Consider the following 23,605-nt stretch of genomic DNA (forward strand, 5'->3'; position numbering starts at 1 on the left):
CTGGGGCCCTTCTCTTTCATCCACTTGCCCCATAATACTGTTGCGTCCACTTGCTGCAAGTAAGATCATCGCTTACTCATAGTATCCATCTAGTATACTCTAGTGTTTAGTATATAAACCCCCACTTCGGGATCCACTATCATACGTCCATCACCACCCCCTTTTCTGAATCCCTATCATACGTGGCATATGTTATTAGGCTTTAGCTCCCGCTATAAACTACAACACTTATTCCCATGTTGCGGTGGTGAGTGCTGGGGGTTTAATTCGCCATTAGTGCAGGCACTCTGTGCGGGTCCCGGGTAATTGTAAAGAAAAGATTTTTCGTGCCACTGCAAAGGCAGTATTAACAACATCTGGTGGGTCCCTTCCCATGGCCACTACCACTGATCTATCCACGTTGATTACTGCAGGGGGAAATAAAAGTAAAGGCTCTCTAGATAATTATTTTAAAAAATCAATCCCTGATATAGATATGGAAAATGCACTGGCGGAACGGAGGGCTGAGCGACGTCACTCTATTGAAGGTATTAAAGCCAGACCCTCTCTAGCCCCATTACCACAGACCCTCATCCCTGGTATAGGTGTGGCCTTAGAAAACGAGGATCCACTATCCACTCAGGGTATTCCTGCACTTCTCCGAGACACACCCCATATACCCCATACACTAGTTGATTTTAACAGCACGGCCACAAATATCACACTAATCTCCAGCAGCTTCAGTATGGGGTTAGAAGCTACCTCCGATACCACGCGAGTTGCAATAGTGACCACTAAAAATAAACCTAGGAAATTGGAGGTGCCCAAAGTATATGGCCCGCCGCCAAATAAAAGACGGAGGAGGGGTGGTGCTCAACAAAGAGGTAGGGTTAGCCACTCTGACTTTGGCAAGGGCAGAGGGGCTAACGCTGATTCTGCACCCAAACCAAAGGACACTTTAATATCTGAAGTAATCCAAATGGCCCCTCGAATAATACCATCATCTCCTATACCGACTGTTCTGACATCTGGCCCAGAATCCTCCAGGGACAGTTCGCTGGATCAACAGTCGGCTGTCCTTTCTCTTGACACTCTTGAACACCTATTTAGGTCATATACATTATCAATTTTAGAAAGGCTGAAGGGGGTAGAGCAACGGTTGGGGCAGTTGGACATGGTCATTTCCAACAAAGTGGGCCCACCAAAAGATCCTGTCAACTTAGCTCCAACCCCTGCAGTCGCAGTCACATCTTTTACTCCTGCCTCTCACAAGGACTCAAATGTATCTAGCAAATTAGCGAGTCGAAATCATCAGGGGGTAAATTCTTCCAAACCTGCCCATCAACCTGTCCCGCACGCATCTGGCACAATTCCGAAGGGGGGAAATACTATTGCCGCAAGAAGCATGCAGGAGGTAAGAGGGAGGGCGTCTCCTAATAGAGCAGAACACCGTAGGGACCGCCAAGTTGAACTACCCCCAGAAGCGGTTCCTTACGTTGTGGTGCTCACGGGTGTCCCTACACAAGAGGCTGATAGGAGAGAAGGCCCCGAACAGCTTAAAAATAAAACCATGCATTGGCTCACTCAGAACAGACCGCTCCCTGGCAACATTAATGGGGAAATTGTGCACGTACGTCAACTCCCCTGGCTGGGGAGCCGAGAAAAGGACATTAAGGGTGATCTTATAGTGATAAACTTTAGAGATCCAGGGGTGGTCAGGCACATCCTTAACTGGATACCAGGGAACGCAGGTAAAACAATCGTCCCCTGTGATCTTACATACTTCTATCCAAGAGCCCTAGTGGCTACCATATTGTGTCCTTGGGCACCCCCTGCCTTATTGAAAAATCCATGCACAAAATTCAGCAATCAGTATTTGCTGCCGTGGCCTAATCCTATGGCCCCAAAGAATGCATTTGGGTGGGATACTGTACCCTATAGGGGTTATGGTAATAATTTTGGGAGGGTGGACCACTCGTTAGGAACAAGGGGGATGGAACACTTGCTTCCATTTACCCCTTTGGAAGTCACCAATTGATTCGAAGCCTTCTCAGGCCTTGAAGACTGCGAATGACGGTTGGGGTCCCCTATTAATATATTGTCGTCCCTGAGGATTAGCAGCACAAAAGCGAATCCAAGCCACCATAAACAAATCCTGTCAACTACTAGTGAGTCTGCAGGGCTGGGGATTGTGGGAGGCAATGCTGTTACTATCACTCGGGGATGTGATGCACTCCATTCAGACAACCTAACTCCTGTTAGCTCGCGGGGCCAAGTAAATATTTTACTTGAAAGTCCACCTGCCCACATTCTAACATCCACTGACCCGTCTGACCCGAATTCAATATCCCTTGCCCCATCTAACCCGGAATAATACCACTGCAAGGGTTTGCGGTTCCTTCAGTGGTTATTGTACACGAGAAAACTGGGGGATCGGGCTCTAAAACTCTACCCGAAACTCTGAAGGTCCTGTCCTGGAATGTGGCGGGTATCTCCAACAAACTACACACAGATGACTGGGACTCCATAGTAGGTAACAGTGATGTTTGTCTCTTGCAAGAGACTTGGGCCAGGGAACCTCTGTCTAGAACGGGTTATGCAGTTTTTGAAATTAAACCCAGCTGGAGTGGTAAAGGGAGGCCTTCAGGCGGTTTGGCGGTGTGGGTAGCCAGCCATATTGGATGTAATGCGGAGAATGTAGTTACGTTCTCGCAGGACATACAGTGTGTTTTACTTAAGTGGCCCAATGCTTTTAAGATGGCAATTATTAATGTGTACTCTCGCCCAGTTGGTGCAACCATGGAATCACCCACACTAGATGATCTTTAGTCCTTTTGGGGCCAACTCCCTAAAGACTGTAAGATAGTGATGGGTGGAGATTTTAATTGTCACTTTGAACCTTTGGAAGGTCTGAGGGAGGGTGCCCTCACTGCAGAAGATGACTTTTGGGGTGTTCGACCATGTCAATCCCGCCACCCCAAATCTTGGTCTCCTCTTGCAGTGCAAATTATGTCCTTGACACTAAACTTTGCGTTAAGGGCTTGTAATGGTCGCACAACTTCAGACACCCCTTCACTATGTACCTTCAATAGGAAGGATCACGAATCGCGGCTGGACTACATCTTTGTAGACATCAGCTTGTGGTCCAAGGTCCAGGATTTCAGAGTAGTCGCAAGAACGGACAGCGATCATAACGCACTTCTACTAGATATGGTGTACCCTGTAGTTGTTGCTGGATCGCAGCCCGCTGAGCCTAGTGAGGATTTAGGGAACCTGGTTCTCAGCTCCAACAGGCGTAGGGTAAAATGGGAGAAACTGGCAAATTCACAGGAGAGTATTAGGAAAATCTATGAACTAGCACTCCCCAGGCTAAAGGACTTGGACGATCTAATCAATCAGCCTAGATCCCAAGACTTCAACAAGAGATTAGCCCAAATCCATGAAGAGTTAGTGGGAGCCTTAGGTGAGGTCCTTTACCCGGTGGTAGTGCTGCGGAAGAAAAAGATTCGAACCTCAACCTGGTATAATTCTGCCTGTAAAAAGATTAAGACAGAACTAATAGCAACAATAAAAGCAGGTTCTGATAGGGGCAAGGTCGCTGAGCTTAGGCGGGAATACAGGGAAACCATGGCACTGGCAAGGTCGGAATGGGATTGGAACAGATGGCAGGACCTCTCCCTAGCACTAGAAACGAGGAACTCCAGAAGATTTTGGTCCTTGGTAAACATTGGCACAGGTGAACCCAAAGCTGCAGTGGAGCCAAACATTGCAGCTCTTTTCTGGGAAGCCCACTTTGGCAAATTATACGAAGATACCTTTGAATTTGCCAATGATGTGGCTGGTGATGTTTTATCCTATCCTGATGACGGATTAGAATTTAGCCTTGGGGAGGTGGTCAGTGCAATAGAGAGACTGGCGACGGGGAAAGCCCCGGGACTTGATAGACTGCCCGATGACCTTTTTAGGTCCCACCCAGAGATCGGGGGCCCGTACCTCCTTATTCTTTTTAATTCCACTGCGGGAGGCATGGAGATCCCCTGTACTTGGCTGGGGGCGGAGATTGTACCAGGCTGGCTTCAGGAAAAATACCTCCACCATGGACCAGATTTTCCGCCTCGTTCTCCTCTATTGGAAAACTGTGAGGATCGAGGGGGGGAGGCTGTATATGGTGTTCGTGGACCTGAGGTCAGCATTTGACCTGGTCCCCCGAAAGAAACTATGGGAGTTCCTAAAAGAGCTGGGTGTCCCTATCCATCTTTTACGGGCCATAATTAGGCTTCACGACAGCAACTTTGCTCAGGTTAGGTGTGGGAGGGACGGAGTATTGTCAAAAAGGTTCCCAGTCCTTAGGGGGGTAAGGCAGGGTTGTGTCTTGGCGCCAACCCTGTTTTGCCTTTGTTAATAGTGTCATATCCCACCTTGATAATGTGGGGGACAATGGCGCTCCCGTTTTGGCAGGCAGGAGGGTACCGGCCATCATGTTCGCGGACGATACCCTCCTGCTTTCCAAATCCCCGATGGGGATTCAACGGATCCTGGATGGATTTGGTCTTTTCTGTAGACAACATGGTCTAGAGATCAATACAGGGAAGACCAAGTTCAAGATATTCAACCCCTCACCCAAGACTAGACCTAACCCATTATTGAGCTCAGTAAGATTGGAGAGGGTAAAAACATTCCAGTATTTGGGGGTAACCCTACATGAGAATTTATCTTGGGAACCACAAATAGCAAGATCCCGGATAAAGCTGTCACAACTGTCAGGGGCAATTCTGAAGGTTGCGAACACTTCTACTTTCAAACCCATCACCCCGGCAGTAGAAATGTATAAAATACAAGCTAAAGCGGCTGCATCTTATGGTAGTGTGCTATGGGGGTATAAAGCAGGGACAGCGCTGGTCAGTGTAGAAAACAACTTTCTTAGACGTCTTCTGGCCCTTCCCCGTGGCACACCTCTGCTTTCCCTAAGATTAGATGTGGGTCTCCCCTCCATAGGCGAGGATTTGGAACTAAAGCCACTAAGATTCTGGCATAGGCTCTGGTCCACCAGTGAGCTTGCACACTATAGGCAAGACCTCATCCACGTAATGAATTTGAATCAGTGTGATAGAATTCCGTGGTTGGCTTTTATAAAGAAAGAACTGTACCGGCTGAGTCTCCTTGAGTTATAGGAGGCCCCTGAGCTAGGTTGCCAAAAAGTCTCTCGAAAAAGACTGGTGGAGATATATAAGGAGAGAAGTCTTGCTTCCTTAGTGTCTGCACCCAACAATGGAATTTTAACTGATTGATTCCTGGATTCCAAGAATTCTTATCACTTTGAAAGTTTTATGGATATCATTTTCCCGATCTTGGCAAGAAAATTGTTCATCCAATGGAGGCTAGGCACTTTGCCCATCAAATCTTTTACATGCAAATGGGCATAGGGGGATGATAAAACTTGCCCTGGGTGTAGCAATTATGATGAGGAGGAAATTCATGTCCTGTTCTTTTGCCCAGCCTACAATAGACCAAGGAAATATTGGCTAGTGCCTCTATGTAGGAACTTGGGCGTAAGGAGCCTTTCGACTTCATACAGAATATTGAAAACAAATACTTCCCCTCATATAGTATTTGCGGTTGCCAACTTTTTAATGGCCATGTGGCAGATAAGGAGAAAACTGTTAAAAGCCTGACCATTAAAGGACGGAACACTGATATGACTGTAATGGCAATCCGCCCCTGATTACCACAGGGAATTGATTCTTTTCTCTTTTTCTTTTTTTTTCTCTTTCAAAGTAATGTTTTAATATAATGTGGATGTTTTTATGATGTATGTTTTTATATGTATCTTTTATGGTCTAAATGGCCGAAATAAAGAATTTTTGGATTGGATTGGATTGGATGTATATACATTCACATTACTTAATACTTTTCAACAGTGCCTTCTAAGTATGGGTTACCTTTCACACAAATTCTTGTTTAATGTTATGTGAAAACACTCGAAGGAGGTGCCTTTCCACCTATATATTTTTTACTCAGATCTGCTGATCAACTTTTGGAAATGTTTGGATCATTTTGTAAAGGCTTATATGCTGTACTTAGGAGCCTAACAGTAATATGTTACCGCTGCGGGAGCTAGTGGCTTTAAATTAAGGAAATGGCATTCAGCTATTTTTAGTGCGAGCCTAAAAGACAGCAAGCTGTCTGGTTGCAAAACACCTATTGTCAGTTTACGAAGATGTTACTGTGAGCCTAAATCCCACGCATTGTTTACCGTTGGTTGGCTTATTGTCACACTCAGTTGTTTGTTTCTTATTCAATAGCTTGCTCGTCCACCTTGTGTTTGTCCTTCACCTGGAGCATGGACTCTTGTGTCCTTTCACTGCTCTCTTTAGGGGACTACTTTTTTCTTTTCCCTTAAGCAGTCCACAAGAGCACATGTGTTTTCCAGCTGTCTCAGGTGTGTGCTTCTCTCCCCTCTGCACTGTGTTGCGCTCTCCCATCTATCTGACCTCCCCATGCTTCCTCTTGCTTCTTTTAGCATAAGCACTCCACAGGTGCATGTATTTTCCAGCTGTCTCCCTTGTGTGCATCTCTACCCCTCACGCTCAATGTTGCTGTCTCGCTTCCCTGTGTTTCTCCCCCACACTTCTCTTTCTCTTGTGTATGCTTCTATTACATCACTCTGCGCTCTATGTTGCTCTCTCTTTCCCGTGTACTTCTGTTGTGTTCTCTCCCTCTTGTGCTTCCTTCTGCACCCTCTGTGTGCCTTTTATCCCACGTCTTTCCCCCACCTACTCCTCCATTACTCGCCGACTAGCGCTGTCCTTTTTTTCTAATTGGCACTATTATACTAAAAAAACATGATTTTTTAAATTCGAGATCCAAGTAGCATCTGCCATCTTGGATTAGTAAATATAATGTAGGCAAAAATTGTGCTCTTCATTCCGCTAGTGCACACATGTGTTTTCTAATGTATGCACCTGTCGGGAAATGACGCGACCACCATTGCACCTTTTTTCTTTTTTTTATTCTGATGATGCAGCACAATGTCCCGCCACTGCACAGCACTGCCAAAAGCAATTGGCAAAGCAAAGAGGTCCCAAAGTCAAGGCCTATTGGCTTTGCCAATGCATGTTTTTCCCCTGGTGTGATGCACACTGAATAAGCGCTCTGGCCAAACAGCACCAGTCACTGCAGACATGATGAGATATTTAGATCACAAGACCAGATCCTGAGAAGGTTGATTGAGCATGCTGTCCATCCACAGTCAGTCAGAAAACTTTGGGACTCATTTAGGGTTTAGTGGTTTTATCCTTGTATGTCTGGGAGGAGGAGGACATTATGCCTGCCACCCTGACACTTTAGAAATCACCACCGGCCCAGTGATGAGCTTTGTACCTTCAGAGGTACTGCTGCCACAACAACTCCTCTGAAGCTACCAAAAATCTGCAGTATGGTTGGGGTCAGTTTTTACTGCCGTCCATCAAACTCCTTGTTTTTCAAAAACAAACTATTAATCTAGGGGGCATATTATCAAGGGAAACATGGCTGCTTTTTGGGCACATAGAGCCGAAAAAGCGGCAATTTTTTTATTACCCTATTCACAAGGAAACGCTAACAAGTGTTAGCACGTGTTTCCTTGCGGCTTTGCATGTCAGCCATCAATATCGCTAATGACATGCAAATTCGGCGTTCCTGAGCAGAACAACATGGGAATCCTCGCTAACACAGCTTCGCGATATTTACAAGCCATGCAGCAGACCCGTGAAGCGATAAAAATAACAGCGCTAACCGCGGTTATCGCAGGAATGTAACGTCTGCTTTTAAATTGACGTAGGCATACTGATAATGGGAGGTGGATTGCCAGGTTAGGTCCACACTCCCCTATCAGCAAGCTTCTCCTTAGCACTGTGAAATCATCGCTGGATTTCACGCGCTATTCCTGATAATCGGCCTCTTTCGCTGGAATTACATCGCCTGTTAGCAAAACATTGATTATACGACGCTAACACGGCGATGTAACCCAGCGATGAAGTAAATTGTGCTAAGCGCGATTTGCGATAAATATCGCAACTCCTTGATAATATGCCCCAAGGAGTTTATTTTTGAAAAACAAATAACTAATGCCCTTCACATTCAGGGAGTATTTTGTTGGGTTTTGGGGGGGGGGTGTCATTATTTTAGTTTTTCTGTTTGTGACCACCTGGTTTTCCAAGTGGTGATCGACAATAAAAAAGGACATTACACGGTCCACCCACCCTAAACAGTGTTGTGCTCTTACTCTGACAGCCATACTCCGTCTGGCCATTTGAGTAAGCTTAATGTCGATGGAGCGAACGGGGGGACCATTGACGGAAAGCTGATGGTCGCCCAACTTACGATAGGGTGAGCAGATGAAGAGTTTGTTTGATAAGGTCCTGCATCACATCTGTATGCTTGTGCACCACGTTTGTCTGCCAAACTCTACATCAGCTCGAAGTCCCATTAATAATCACAAACCTGCTATCTGCAGGGCTTAAAAACTGAAAAATTGTGGGGTGAAACATTATACAATGAAAATCTTTAATAAAGTCATAGGTTTTGCTTTCTTATTTGTGAAAGGGCTTCTTCGTGGATTGCCCAATTTGTGTGTGTAATTATACAGAAGAATGAATGGATGAATTAATGTAAATGTATTGCGATTTATATAGCGCACGTATCACCCGAAGGCATCAAGGCGCTTGCCTTGGGAACCCGTCCTGGTATTCCCCTGTGAGATAACCCCAGCAGGGTATCCACAAGGTGAAAGCCAGGCATCCCGCCGCAAGGGGCCGTAGTGGAGATTAAGCAAGCTATTGCCCAGAGTCGCAGAGTGTGAACCCGTGAGTCGAGTAGGCACCGGAACGAGAATTATCGAGTCCGTGGAATTTTTGAGCCCAAGATCCGCCGAGGCGGGGAATTGAACCCTGGTCCAGGACCGATCTCAGCTTCCGGGTCTGCCGCCTCTAACCCCTGAGCCACACTTCTCCACATGGGGGCGTTGATCGATGAATGAGTACACAGAAGAATGAGTGATAAGATACATTGGTAAGTGAGGGTATGAATGCGTAAATGGGTGTGTAACATCATGGTTCAATGAATAGGTGAGTGCATGGATAAATGTAAGAGTGGCTTGGAGAGTGACTGGATGAGTGAGTGACTTGATAAAAAAGTGCATGAATAGATGAATTCGTAAGCAACCTTGTCACTCACTGCTGCTCCTGAAAACCAGAGTGTGATTCCCACAGGATCCCCCGACGCACAGCCCCGTACAGATGCACTCAAACAGAAAGTATATTGGAGAGACAGCACAGCAACCATTCATCAAGAAAGCATGTAGGATTTCTAAGGAAGAGACGGCACACAGGTCACTTTTGGGGTCATGTCTGGGTGTGCAGCGGGTTTTGTCTGCATAGGGGAGGCTTCTTAGACTGTGTCCTTGTGTACGACATTTTTCCAATCAGGCATTTCTTTGAAGTTAGGGTGCTTTCTTCCTGAAGGTGTGATGAAGAGGAAATTTCATTATATTTGAAGGGGTGCATCATAATCATGTGTAGAGCGCACCCACACATAATCATATGTTGTATTAACGTGATGTGTCAGAATTTTGAAATGTATTAACATGAAAATGTTGTGTATTTTAGGGCATTGACAAGTAGCATGGAGGTTCGGCGGCGTAGAAAGTGAATGTAACTGCTGATGACTCATTGTCAGAAGGCCAAAAACATGCCAACTAATTCCTAATTATGGACATTTGGGATTATTCATAATCTCCTGTAAACCCATCCTTTGCTTTTAACCTTATTATCAATATATTAAATTAAAAATAAAATCCTTATGAAACCTAACTAATTGTAATTTTAGTCACAAAGACCTATCTAAAACATAACGGTCTGAAGGCACCACAACCATTGACTCCTTATCTCTTAAAAAGAACTCCAGAAAGAGCCCCACTATGGAGCCCATTGGGAATTGCTCACCCCGCCCAATGTGGACCACAATCAGACGATGAAGCATGCCACCTAACTGGGTGAGTTTGTTGCATCCAGAAAATGAGAACCTTAGAACCAGGCAGTTGGCGATTTAAGGGAAGATCCCCCTTAAGCACCGTACATGGAGTCCCACCATTTGACAGATTTTGGAGGATATTACAGACATTGAATAATCCTCTTGCTCCCTCCTGTTTTTTTTAGTTATAAATTTAATATCCCAATACCACAATGGCGCTCCTGCCTGTGGGCCTGTTGTTCCACCAACTCCCTGTGTGTTCCTCATTAGGGCTCTGCATCATCTCCACGCACACACATCGTGTGATCCTCAACAGATCTTTGTGCCCTCACTGACACCCCATGTAAATGAGGGCTGGGTTGACGTCCTCTTGATTAATCTCCGAGTTAACTTGAGTAGTTGTGTGAAAATTCATTGGCACTGAGAGTGGCCATTATCAGGACTCATATCCTCTCTAGTGATCTGTTGTAACCTGGGCATCCCTGGAATACACCCATCTCCATTCCCTGACAACCTGTTCGTCCCTTAGACAGGGCTCGAGTCGGGGTACCATGCGGCTTGACGGCGTTCCCCCACTTATTTTACTGGGAGCTCGATAACTGGAGCAAATGGAGACACACATTCACTCTTTGGCCTCTCTGGGGCGAGATCGGAGCTCATTCAGAACGCTGCTCATGCGCTGGCTTCTCTGATGCAATCGCATCTAAGGGGTGAGCGAGGGGAGGCAATGAGTCTGATGGTGCAAGCCACCTTTCGTGATGTCACTTCCTGTCGTGACGTCAGCGTCCCCCCACTTCTTTTTTTAGGACTTGTGCCCTGCCCTTAGAAGGGGTATGTGTCCTCTGCACTGACACCATGCAGTGCACTTGACATCACATTTTCCACAATAACACCATGCATGACTGTGGGCATAGCCGCCATCTGATTTTCAAACCATGTGCATACTGACACTTTGTGTTATCGTGGGCTTGTGTCCCACTCATCGAACGCCTATGGGGTCCTGGGCAGGGATCTTTCTCCTCCTGAATGACAGCCTGTGGGCCAGTCTGTGTATCTTAACACCCTGCGTGATCTCAAAGAGGGTTTTGTACTGACACAACAAGGTAAAAGTCTGTCAGGACTCGAAACTCCACCAGATATCAAGAGAAGGATTATGGGAGTTGATTTATGCACTGTTGGGCACTATCCTAGCAGACGTGCTACTGATGTTAGGATAGTGTATGAAGTTGAGAATTGTCACCGTTAATTCTGCAAAAAAAGATGACTTTATGAAGGTCAGTGACACAAATTATGGTTTAATCTAAATATATTTCAGTTAAATCGCAACTTCGTACTAACTGTAACGGGCTACCAACTTTTTGGTCTAGGTATTATGTGAGTTTAAACTTCATGCTAAGATGTCCTTGACTTTGGTCTCAGTTCTCCTGATGTATGCTAAGCATGTGGAAACTCCAGTGCTCGAAATATGTGACAGAAACACTGTTTCCTGCTTGCCCACAGGGCACCTGTAAATAGGTATGCATGGTGCAAACAGGGACAGTGTGCCCTAACATTCAATGCACGCCCCCAGGGCAGCCGTGAACGTTCTCCTGCCCTGGGAGCAGCACAGTAGTGGAAGAAAGAGCATTTGCTTGAAGCAGTCGTGGAGCCACACCATCGTTCATTGTGCAGGCGGCATCTGGTCTGCACTTTCAAAGGGGTCAGTGGTCCCACTGCAGGTGAATTTAGTGAGTGACTATACCCACCTGCAGAGGGACGACTTAGGGGGTCCATGGGACTCCCTTGTCATCTCCAGTGGCCACATAACACACAGAGCCCGGGGCCGCAAAGGGCATTTGCATCTGTTTTCTGTCCCCTAGAAGCACTGTTGTATAAGAACGGGCCACAGATGCTTGTGAAAAAATGTATTGCTCTTGCACTTCACTCATTTTAGGACACCTGATTCAGTTGAGAAAGGAGCATTGCATTTTCTTTAACTGCTTCTGCAGTACTGTGTTTTTTCTCTCAAGTGGGGTAAGACCAGGCCTGGGCGGTAAATTCCGTTCAGTTCGCGGAATTTGCAGAATTTGGGTAATTTTGCGTTCCGCGGAGAACGCGAAATTGCCCATAATTCTGCGTTCCAGACTTCGCAAAAAAAGCATCGCGAACAGGTCATTTCACGTGTTTGCGGAATTTCTGCGAGTTCGCGGAGATTTTTTACTGTTTCGCAGAGATTTGTGTAACGCAATTACGCAAATTCCGCCCACACCTAGGTAAGACACCTATATTAATGCATGTTATTCAGGCTGCTGATCGTACAAACACCTTTTTAGGTCTGCCTTGGCAGTAGAGCCCTCTGCAAGGCCTATTGTTCCCAATATATGGAGAGTGAGCTTTGTGTAATCCCCTTCATCCATTGGTTTGCAACATTGTCAATCACATCTTGGATCAGCCCAGGGGAGTATTTCTCTTCGACTGTCATGCTGTTAGAAATAAGGTTTTGCATTCCGTCTCCTAGGAAATAAATCCATTGAAATACATGATGCAATATTTTACATCTGAAAAGGACTTAATCAACACACATGCAGTTCTTTATCTTACACGTGCATTCTACACAGAAATAATTCATTTTCTGTATTTTCCTTTTTTTGTGCCATGGCTTTTTTAAACCTGTGTCAGGACTGATGTGTGAGCCTGATCTTAAGATGGGAGCCTAATTGCTTTTTTGTGTTTACATATAAAGATGGCCTAATATCAAAATAGACATCAAGCATTTCCAATGTCTCGCGAGATTGCAAGTCCTACACCTACCTTCCCTCTTTGTAACTGAGGGTCATGGCAGTCCAGACTTCTGCTCTGCCCTTATTGTGACCGCCTCACTGCAGTGCTATGATTCCAGCTCCTGTTCTACCCTGCTATCCTTGTTAAAATTGCTCACAGTGACCTTGGCTTCTGTTATGCTTTTCCTGCACTTGGCAGCTCCTCTGCCTTACTTGCCAGACTGGTCATTGGGAGCACAGCATGTCCAACAGCCACCCTGCATGGTTATGTTTGTCAAAATGTGATACAGTATCATTGCAAAACCTTTTGAGATATTCACAATGTAGTACTTCGTTGTTACCAGCATCACTGCATTACCATCACCACCATTTCCAACCCCACTATTATCACTCCATCACCACCACCATATCCCATCCACCATTGCCACAGACACCACCTCTACCTCCATTATCACTACCACCCTATCAACCTTTCTTACTAGTACTATAACCACCACTACCATCACTTCTTCCACTGCTACCCTCAATACCATTACCAGACTGTTATCATATGCTTGTGTATGTAAGAGGGTTAGACCTGGCATTCTTGGCGTTGTTTCCCCTGACTTTTTTGTGTTTCGACCTCATGTTTTGCTGGTATGTTTGTTGCTGGCTTTAGGACTATGGGCACTTAACACATGCTGACCAGTGGTAACGTGCATGTGCTCTCTACTTAAAACATGGGAACACTGTATTATCCACAATATGCACATTTAATTTACTTATAAGTCCCTAGTAAAGTGCACTACATGTGCCCATGGCCTGTAAATTAAATGCTTCCAATGGGCCTGCAGCACTGATTGTGCTGCACACTTAACCACATCCGCGCTAGTTGAATTCACCTCCTATGCTGGGATTTTAAAAAACCCATGCTCCATGACGAGCTGGGCTCGTCATCAGTGTGCGAGGAGGCTACACCATGACGAGCCCAGCTCGTCATGAGCCTGGAAGGGGTTAAGTAGTCCTTTAAACATGCTTCATGCCTATTACTGCAGAGCCTGTGTGTGCAGTTTTTAAAGTGGCATATCGACCTGGTGCGTCAACCCTCTTGCCAGGCCCAAACCTTACTTTTTAATACATATAAGTCATCCCTAAGGTAGGCCCTGGACAGCCCAACAGCATGGTGCAGTGTGAATCAGAAGACATTTCATCCCAAACGCTATGTGATAAAATCAGTAATCATTTCATACAAAACATTTACAACATCTACAATAATATTGCCACTACCAAACCTCCCCCCCCAAGTTTCACTCCCAAAACCCCCACTGGACCCATTCCCAATGCTGACGCCCTTCTAAATTTCCCCCCTTTAACCCGCGAAGAAATCAAAACTGCCATGACGGCCATAAAATCAGGCTCCCCACTTGATACCATACCTGCCAAAATCATGGCTTCCCTAACCGAACAACTATCGGAACCCATCTGTTTGGTACTAAACCAGTCCCTGGAAGAAGGCCACTTATCCTCCTCATGGAAGGCTGCCCAAGTCATCCCCATCCGGAAAAATCCCAAGCTCCCCACAGAAAATCTCTCTAACCTTCGCCCTATCTCCCTCCTCCCTTATCTGAGCGAAGTTTTGGAAAAACATGTCAATCATCATCTCTCCAACCACATTGAACGGACTGGCTACCTCGACCCCTCCCAATCTAGTTTTCGTCATAAGTATACTACTGAGACAGCCCTCGGGGCAGTCACCGACACCATCAGACTTTCCCTAGACCAGAATCAACCTACCCTTCCAGTGCTATTGGACCTATCCGCCGCCTTTGATACGGTGGACCACCAGACTCTGCTCACTAGAATCAGGGAAGCAGGAGTCGGAGGGACAGCCCTGAAATGGATAACCAGCTTTCTCTCCAACAGCTCCCAAACCATCAATTTAAGCCCCTTCAGAACCACTCCCCAGGAACTCGGGGTTCGCCCCAATATCATAGGCAGACGACACCCAGCTCACCTTCTCCTTTAATAGAACTTCTCAATCTGCCCAAAATACCTTCTCTCTAGGAATGCTGGCAATCTCACACCGGATGGAAAACAATTTCCTCTAGCTGAACGCCGGGAAAAAGGAGGGTCTGCTCTTTGGAGATGTCCCCCTCCTATGGTCAACTTCCTGGTGGCCCCTGAACTAGGCACACCCCCAAGCCCGGCAACCACAGTCAAAAACCTCGGTGTACACCTTGAACAGTCTCTAAACATGAAAAAACACGTCAATCACACAGTCGGATCCTGCTTCCACACCCTTGGCTTACTAAGTAAAGCTTTTCCTCATCTCCCTGATACTATAAGGAAAACCCTCACACAGGCCCTGATACTAAGCAAGCTGGACTATTTCCACGCCCTGCTGATCGCAGCAAATGAGTCTTCCTTAAACAGACTACAATGATACAGAACACTGCCGCCCGCACGGTTCTGAATGCCCCCCCCAGATCAGCTTCCGCTCCCCTTCTCCACCAGCTGCATTGGCTGCCTATACGAAACCGTGTGCAATTCAAGATATGCTGCCTTACACACAAAGCTATCTGGGGCAATGGCCCCCCCTATCTAGCAGAGAGACTTCACTGCTGTTACCCGGTCCGGACTCTGCGCTCCAGCTCCCAATCTCTCCTCAAAACCCCCAACATAAAAAAGGCTAGATCCGGAGGCAGGTCCTTCTCGTATCAAGCCCCCCTCATATGGAATCAACTTCCTCTGGCCCTAAGACAGTGCCCGGATCATCTTAGATTGAGAAGACTCCTGAAAGCTGCCCTGTTCTAATCTCCTTTCCACTACCCATTCTGCGCTTCCAAGCGCTGAGATACCCCCTGGGGGTGATTCAAGTGCTATACAAATATTTAAATCAAATTAAATCAAATCTCCAACTAAGTGTCATGACAATGTGGGGCCAGTGCTGCCAAGTTACAGCAGCAGAGAGCTGTGTGCTTTATAATGTGCATGTCTCTTTGGCCAGCCATCTTGGACCATCTTGGACGGCCAGCCAGACATGCGCATTTTAAACTTCTTTAACTTAGCTGTTTAAGACAGCTGGGTGGTAGCAAGCAGAGGCCTCCAGTGCTCTTAGGAGCGCTGAGGGAGCCTGCTCTATCCAATCCTGGCACTGCTCTCATGCTGTGGGAGCAGCGCCAGAATTGGGTAGTGCAGTTTCCTGAGTCTGGAACTTCCAGAAGACACCCGAGGGAGGAGGACGTCGCACTGCAAGTTAGTAAGGTAACTTGCAGGGAAAGTTCTGTCGAAACACACAGCTTGGTTCATGCAGCCAGTCAGTGATCAACGTGTAAGTGGAGCTGAGTGGTGTGGCTCACTGGTTAGAGGCGGCAGACCCGGGAGCAGAAGTCGGCCCGGGACCAGGGTTCAATTTCCGACGCGGCAGGGTCGTGGACCAGGGTCAGCGGACTTGATAATTCTCGCCTCTGTGCCTACTCTAACCAGGGGTCCCACTCGGCAACTCTGGTTATTAGCTTACCTAATCTCCACAACGGCCCCATCAACGCCGGGGATGCCTGGCCCCACCTTGGGGATTCCCAGTAGTGACCATCTCACAGGGATAGCCAGGACGGGTTCCCCAGCGGTATACAGCACCAGGACGCCGGCTGGCAACAGTGTGCTTTACAAGTAAAACATTACATTACATTTTTAATGCAGTGCTTGCAGTCTACCAGAGAAACAATGACGTGCTTGCAGTGCGCCTGATTTATTGCTCACTAATATATATATAGCCCTGACAGTTTAATTCACCACTTTCGGTTTTACACAACACTTTCATGATTTATGACTTTTTTATATATACAAAACAAGAATTAGACCTTTCAGCACTTTTTCAGAAAATTCACGTGGCTGGTGCAAGTAGCAGCAATAAATCGCCTTACTCTGCTGATTTACGCTCATAACATAAATCGGCGCCTTTAGCAGTCTGGACATGAAGCAAAGCAGCACTTAATTGTAACATTCTCATAATTCAGGAAAACGTTGTTAAATAAAATCTAATCTTACTGTAGCAAAAAAATCAGATTAATAGTGAAACCTTACCTGATGCAACACTGGCCTAGCGCTACGCTTCCCGCATGTTGTGTTATTTCCTGAACAGTGAGTATACTGAGATCTGAGCTAGAATCACTTCTCCAATGACTCATTTCCACAGCTTCCTGAAAGTAATCTGTCACATTGTGGAATGTCTTTATAGACCCTCCCATATTGAGAGCCTGCTGAGTTCAGCAGAACACTTAAAGCAAACATTGGCAAAGGCAATAGGCCTAGCCTAAGCTTTTAGCATTTTGGCGCTGTCAAAGCTAGTTTTGTTTTGGCATGGCTTTTGTAAAACTTTATTGTTGGGGAAACTGCACAGCCCTCGCCATATATTTACAAAACTGTCCAAAAGTAAAAATACGTTTTGGTCTAAAAAAAAAGTATACATTACCATAGTAGCCCCTGATACTTGGGAAGGGGGGGGGGGGTTGTGTGAGGATGTGCTGGTTGTGAAAGAGAAGAATGCCGTCACTCACAGTGAAGTTAGCCAATGGTTTAAGTGGGCTGGACTAACGCACCTTGGTACATGCTGCAGTGGATTGAAGAAAAATGGTGAAAGACAGAACAACAGACCAAAGGACGAAGAGGGATGGCTCAAAGCGCCTATGTGTTAGTATATTACATATATAATTTGAATAAAATCAAACAGTCTTGGGTAATGTAGAGCAACATAACAGGGTGATTCAAAAATGTGATACTTTTCAATATGGCTGAAGTTCTGTTTGGCACTATCCCAATTTATCTTAAAAAGTTATGATTCTTCTCTAAGACACCAGGCACTGGCAGGCTTTTTCGCTGATACTTAAAGTTGCAGGACCACAGTGAACACAGAGAGGGAGTGTGCTCACCAGGCAGGGTCACCATCCATGAGATCTGCACTTTAAGGTCAATATTCGGCAGGCCTCGGTCGGTCTCTGTGAAGCGAAGGAATAAAGAGAGCTTCTTCGCTCCCTGTGCCTCAGTCTCTGGACTCCACTGGAGCCCTCCACACAGGCAAAGTCAGTCACCAGCTGCAGCAGGGCAGAGGGGCGGAGCCTCAGAAAGGCTTTGGTCCTATTTGTGTAGAAGCAGGCAGCATGCAGCTTCAGCACAGTGACAGGTCCTCACAGGTGTCTTCAGACGACCTTTGCTTTGCTGGAATGGGGATCCTACTTATACGCTCATTGAATCACAGCTGGGAAGCCCCCCACTGCCGGTCAGTTCAAATGCAATCCAGCGACCCTGGAAGGAGCAGTGCGACGGGTGCAGCAGCACCCCCTTGTAAACTGGAAGCTGTTTCTCCGGAGACTGGCCAGTAAAGAAGCCCTTAAAATGTATAATTAAGCAAGGTAGCTACTGTGTTTTAGAAAGTAATATTCATGCTACTAAAATTCACATCCATGTTCACATTTATCTCAGAGGCGTTTTAAATCATGGGCAAAGTGGCCTTTGTCCCAGGGGCCCAGTCTTTCAGGGTCCCCCTGATAGGGCCAGCTCCCTTCTGCAGAGAGTCTTGCCCTGATGACATTTGATAATTATTAATTAGATTGTTTTAAAACCTGTTCTCATGCAACATCCATATAAAAGTTTCTCTTAGCTCAAAACAGGACCTCACATGTGAGAAACGAGAGGGTGTCACAGAGATTATTTGCAGTAATATTAGTGAGCTGGTGCTGGGTTACAATATAGAAAACACACATTTAGCACTTGGAGGAGTGTGCCTGTGCACTGTCAGTGTCCTGTCCAAAAAGGCATGAAGGAGCTGAAATTGGATCACAAATTCAAACCTGTTCCAAACAGGGGCCCCCCAACTACATTTGGCCCAGGAACCAAAAATCCTTATGATGTCCCTGTAAGGGGGTGTACCAACCCAAACACCCCTCCCTCCAGATGCTATGCCCCTGCTCATGCGGTAGTGCAAGATCTTCCACCCCCTGCAACAAAGGGAAGCAGGGGTGCGCTGAGTAGCTGGTTAGAGGGATCTAAGAAGGAGCGCTTTGGAGCTGGGTCTTCAATAGAGCTTCTTGGCGACTCGTCCTCACTAAAACTGGAAAACAATAGAAGGAGGTAGGGGCAGAGGAGAGGTATGGAAGTGGGAGTGCACATTCCTTTTTTATTAATTTATAAACACTGTATAGTCCTTTATTAAACAGTGCACACAAAGCTCCTTTTGGAAGGAAATGAACCTCAAATTCTATAAGAGGATCAAACAGTGATCCAGAGCTTTTGAGTTGCCTGCACCACATGGAAAGAGGCCACTCTCTTACATTGTAATACACTGAGTCACAAACTTATAATTCAGAAACAGGTCCACCGAATAAGAAAGCAAAAAGAACCTGTCTGGATGACATGCTCACGAAATCCCGACTCTTGTATGCTTTGAACTTATACAATTCAGGAGCTGATCAATGAATCCCAAGGGTTAAATCTGTTTATTTATCAATATTGTGCACAAACGTTGGATGTGTCTGTATTGTGTATCCCACATGAACATGACTGATTTGTTCTACACGAGATAAAGTGTCACTCAACGTGTCTTACATAAGGCACTGAAGTGTCACACATCAGCACACTGAGAATATGGAAGTGTTACACACAGGCAAGCTGGAAACTTGGCAGCTATGGGCCTGGTAATCCTTCCCTGAAGTTACAAATTCCATAGGCATTAGTGACTCCAGTAGATGCTGTTTCTGTTGGATTGCAGGTTCAACCCTGAGTGTCCACTAATAAATAAGGATGTACCGGGTGTAGTGCCTTCGCTGGTGGGGATGGGGCCTACGCGCAGCGCTCAAGAGACCGGGCACCACCCAGTCATATAGGTGCGGCAGGAAAGACCACGAGCGGTCTCCCGTCATTTATTTATTACCCCGGGAAAAGCCCGCCTGAGGCGTGCATGCACATGGCAACAAAGTATACGGGAGCCCGGACACCTGGAATTTGTAGTTGCATGTCCAATTCCCTCGGTTACTCCTCATTTACCCCATAATTTCCCCTAGAGCAGGGGTCTGCAACCTTTTCTGTATTGAGAGCTACTTATGTTCAATAAAACACATTAATAGCTACTAATATTATTAGTGCAGTATAATTTCAATTTCTTTATATGTATATTAATTCAACCAAGGAAAATCTTTCTAATTTAATAAGCTGTGCTGCACACAGGTGAGCTACTCAGAGTTAGCTCACGAGCTACTGGTTGGAGACCCCTGCCCTAGAGGTTTCACCTGCTTTCAGCACTTATGTTCAAGTTTGCAGTTTTAATGCACACTTGGACTCCCAAAGTTGTCATGGACAGTCATTACCGGTCTGCAGGAGATTCTAAGAGTCTAATTATTGAGCCTAAGCAATCAACCTTGATTGGACAGACGCACATGCAGAGCCTGATTGGTTCCTCTTTTCTGCACCAGTCAGCGCTTTGGACCCTCTTGCCTCTACCGGAAATGGAACATATTTACTTCCCGGAAATGGGTGGAGACATTGAAGGTGGGCTGAAGCTGAATATTCATGCTATGCGGCAGCCAAGTTAAAGTTTACTTTAAGAGCACATAATACCTATCTCAGAAGATCAACACTTCTCAAAGCACCTACAGTATCGTTCTTAAAAACGACCAATACTTCCTGGAGGATCTGCTCTGCTGTTTCTGACACCGTGCCAACACTTCTCAGCAAGGGTGTGCCTTAACCAGTCACACATTGTGAAATTGTGGTGGGGCTGTGGCAAGATCAAACCTCCAAAGAACTTAAAAATCAGATTACATTTTTTAGGAACTGAGTGCAATATTTAGTGTTTTTGGAAGTATTTTGGGGAGATGGGCCTAAGTATAGCCCCTATTTCTCCACCTGTCTCTCCCTCATATTTAGCTTTTTTAGGCCGTCTTTCACTCTCTCGACTCATTCCCTCCCCTGGCCTTGTTCACTCCCCGCTTCCCCTCCATCTCCTTCTATATCTATCCCTCCTCCCTTTTACGTTCGTGCTTTTCTATTTCTCACCGGTGGAATTTCCTCTCCTGCCTTTTTTTCTCCCATGCTCTCGCTAGCGCTGCACTCTTCCATGAACATAATGATAGCGCCACTGAAAAGTGCCTTTGCGGTCTGATTACCGGCCTAGCACCCTGTTGAGATGTGCCTGCCCTGCTTAATGCAAAATGTAGTCCTGACATCATGACCTGGAGCCAATTATGGGCCAGAGTAAAAGGTGGGTGGGGCGGATTTGCTATGGGGAATACCGCTCTGCCCAGTCACGAAAACAGTGGACTCGATTTTACCGGCCGGAAAATCATAAAGTTAGTGAAGGCTTTTGGCTGCAGCTGCAGCAACGGCTATGTCTTGCCCCTGATGCGTTGTTTTTGGCAACGGATATATATGCTCTCCAATGGCAGGGCCCAGTTCTTTGCTCCTCGATATCCTCTCAACCCGCCTCTCTCTAACCCCACCCACACCGATCCAAACTTACTTCCTGCTTATAGACATGGTGCTAAATATGACTATTAATCTGCCCACAACCTGGAAAAGGAGGCAGCTTTTCACCTGGTAAAACTGAGGGGCAGATTTATGTCGGACTTGCGCCGCCGTTGCGTCAAGCAACGGCGGCGTAACGTGGCGCATCCCTGCGACCCATTTACAATGTGACGCATCTAGGCAGATGCGTCACGTTGTAAAGCCCTGCGCCACATGTGGGCGTTCCGGCGCAGGTTGGGCGTTCCGGGACAGGTGCCCCTCGCAAAAGTGGCTGAGTGAAATCTACAAGATTTCACTCAGTCACTTTTAGGCCAATGCTGCGTCAAAACCCTGCGCCTGCTTGAAGCAGGCGTAAGGCTTGACGCAGCATTGGACAGATAGGGCACCCCGAGCCTTGCTGGAGCTGCATCGCGCTTGCGACGCAACTCCAGCAATGCGCTACCTTTACGGCACAGATGCGTCACGCATCTGTGCCGTTTTTGCCCCATGGTGCGCCGCATTATAAATGCGGTGCATCATGGGTGGCGGAGCTGCGGCGCACAATAACTGGTGCATCCCTGGGGATGCGCCAGTTATTGTAAATCTGCCCCCATGTCCGCAGTTATTCCCCATCTCTGGGGAATTCATTCATAATTGCACGGTACTGGCAGAGTGATACTAAATGATAATGCTAGTTTTGCGTGTGTAGTTTATAACCGGGCCCAATGTGCCAAATGGTATTACTGCCCCTTTACATTTATTTTTAGCTCGGCTGAGAAATCTATACAACTTTACTGCAGCAGCCATGAGAAGAAATAGGAGGAGAAGGCATAACAGCTGACATTTGCCATATTAAAGTTCGAGGCCCATGCAGATCTCTGCGGCACTTACATATAGATTCATCATCGGCATGTTTTGCGAGTCTGTAATAGCGATTATTAAGGAATCGCTATTACAGACCCGCAAAACGGGATTCATGTAGAAATCGCAATAATTATTGCGATTTCTACAGCTTCCTTATTTGCGATTAAAGGCCTATAGGAATGAATGGGAAGACATATCAATGTGCGAATCGCTATTAGCGATTCGCATGTTGAGTTTGCGATTTCAAGGGTGCAGGGGTGTCCAAAGGACACCCTGTTGCACCCCTGAAATGATATTGGATGCTGGTGTTACGCACACACATGTCCCAAGGACATGTGTGTGTGTGTAACATACAACTTAGAAAAATGCACTTAAGTGCATTTTTCCAAGTTTCCTCTATTTACCACGAGGTTTGACTTTGCGGTAAATAGCGGCCCAAAATTGCGAATTCGCAATTTTTAAATGCCTCGCAAGGGCTGAAATGCCCTGAGTCCAAATTGTCAGGGAAGGCTGCGCAGGCAGCACCTAACACAAGCCTAAACGTAGCAACTGTCCACTAAGTGCTGGACAGTTGTAAATCCCAGACGATGCCAAAGTTGGAGGCTCGTGGGCTCAAGAACACAATGGGCAGAACACAGCGTGGGAGCCTCGGGGCTCTAGCCAACTACTGCCCCCAAGAGCCTCTCTGGGCTCTAAAACAAATATGGCACCGGGAGCCTTTCTGGGCTCGCAGAACAACTGTAGGCTTGGAGCCTCGTGGGCTTGAAAACAAGGAACTGGCACTCTGAGCCTCTTGGGGCTCGTAAATCTCAAATGCGGCACTGCTGAGCCTCTCGAGGCTCTGAATCAAATAGGGGCGCTGTGAGCCTTCTCTCAGGCTCTAAAACAAAAGAATGGCACGCAGGAGCCTCTCGGGGCTCCTAGAACAATGCGGCCGGGTCTGAGCCTTTCTGGGCTCGGAGAACAACTGCGGGGCCCTGGAGCCTCTTGTGGCTCAATAAACCAAATATGCCCCTCAGAGCCTCGGGGCTCTTAAGAAACACTGCTCCTGTTGGTGGAGCGGCCTGCTATCAACCGGGGCCGCTCTGCCTTCAATCGGGAGGCCCCAGCCCTCCTGCATTCACCGGCTCTCCTGCGGCGGGTGCTCTGGTGCCTCGGGCGGGGCTCCTCTCCCTCTCCAGGCGGCGCGGGCACTACCAGGCGGACTGGGGCTCTCTCTCCGCACTCGGGAAGCCTCGCTGCACGGCGGCCGGTGCTCTTCAGCCGGCCGGACTTCCTGCTTCCAGGTGTCCGCTTGTCCCGCCCCCGGCCTGCCTGACTTCCTTGTCGCGGGCCGGGCGGCGATTTTCGGCTGTCCCGGGCTGCGGCGGTGATGCGGACGGGACACACGAGGGGTAGGCTCCCTCAAGAATCAATAATAAAGCGGGGTGGCACCCGTTAAATAAATAAATAAAACAAGGCCAAATTAAAAGGAAAGCGCTCCTAGGCGCCAGAGGCCAGAATACAGCGCTCACAGCGCTATG

At 46.9% G+C, this 23,605-nt stretch overlaps 1 protein-coding gene across 3 annotated transcripts in view; it reads right to left on the bottom strand.

Annotated features, from left to right (window-relative positions):
• The window catches only part of LOC147697185 (interleukin-5 receptor subunit alpha-like), a 360,931-nt gene extending 344,015 nt beyond the window's left edge, over positions 1-16,916 (bottom strand). For 2 of the 3 annotated variants that reach the window (XM_086934252.1, XM_086934251.1), the window contains exon 1: positions 16,809-16,902. The gene's annotated coding sequence lies outside the window, so the exon portion shown is untranslated. Of the gene's footprint in view, positions 1-16,808 lie in introns of all 3 variants that reach the window. The other variant, XM_086934250.1, reaches the window with a different exon arrangement.
• Positions 16,917-23,605: the final 6,689 nt, after the last annotated feature.

The sequence above is a fragment of the Lissotriton vulgaris genome, chromosome 8 (assembly GCF_964263255.1).
Source record: "Lissotriton vulgaris chromosome 8, aLisVul1.2, whole genome shotgun sequence".
Lineage (NCBI taxonomy): Eukaryota > Metazoa > Chordata > Amphibia > Caudata > Salamandridae > Lissotriton > Lissotriton vulgaris.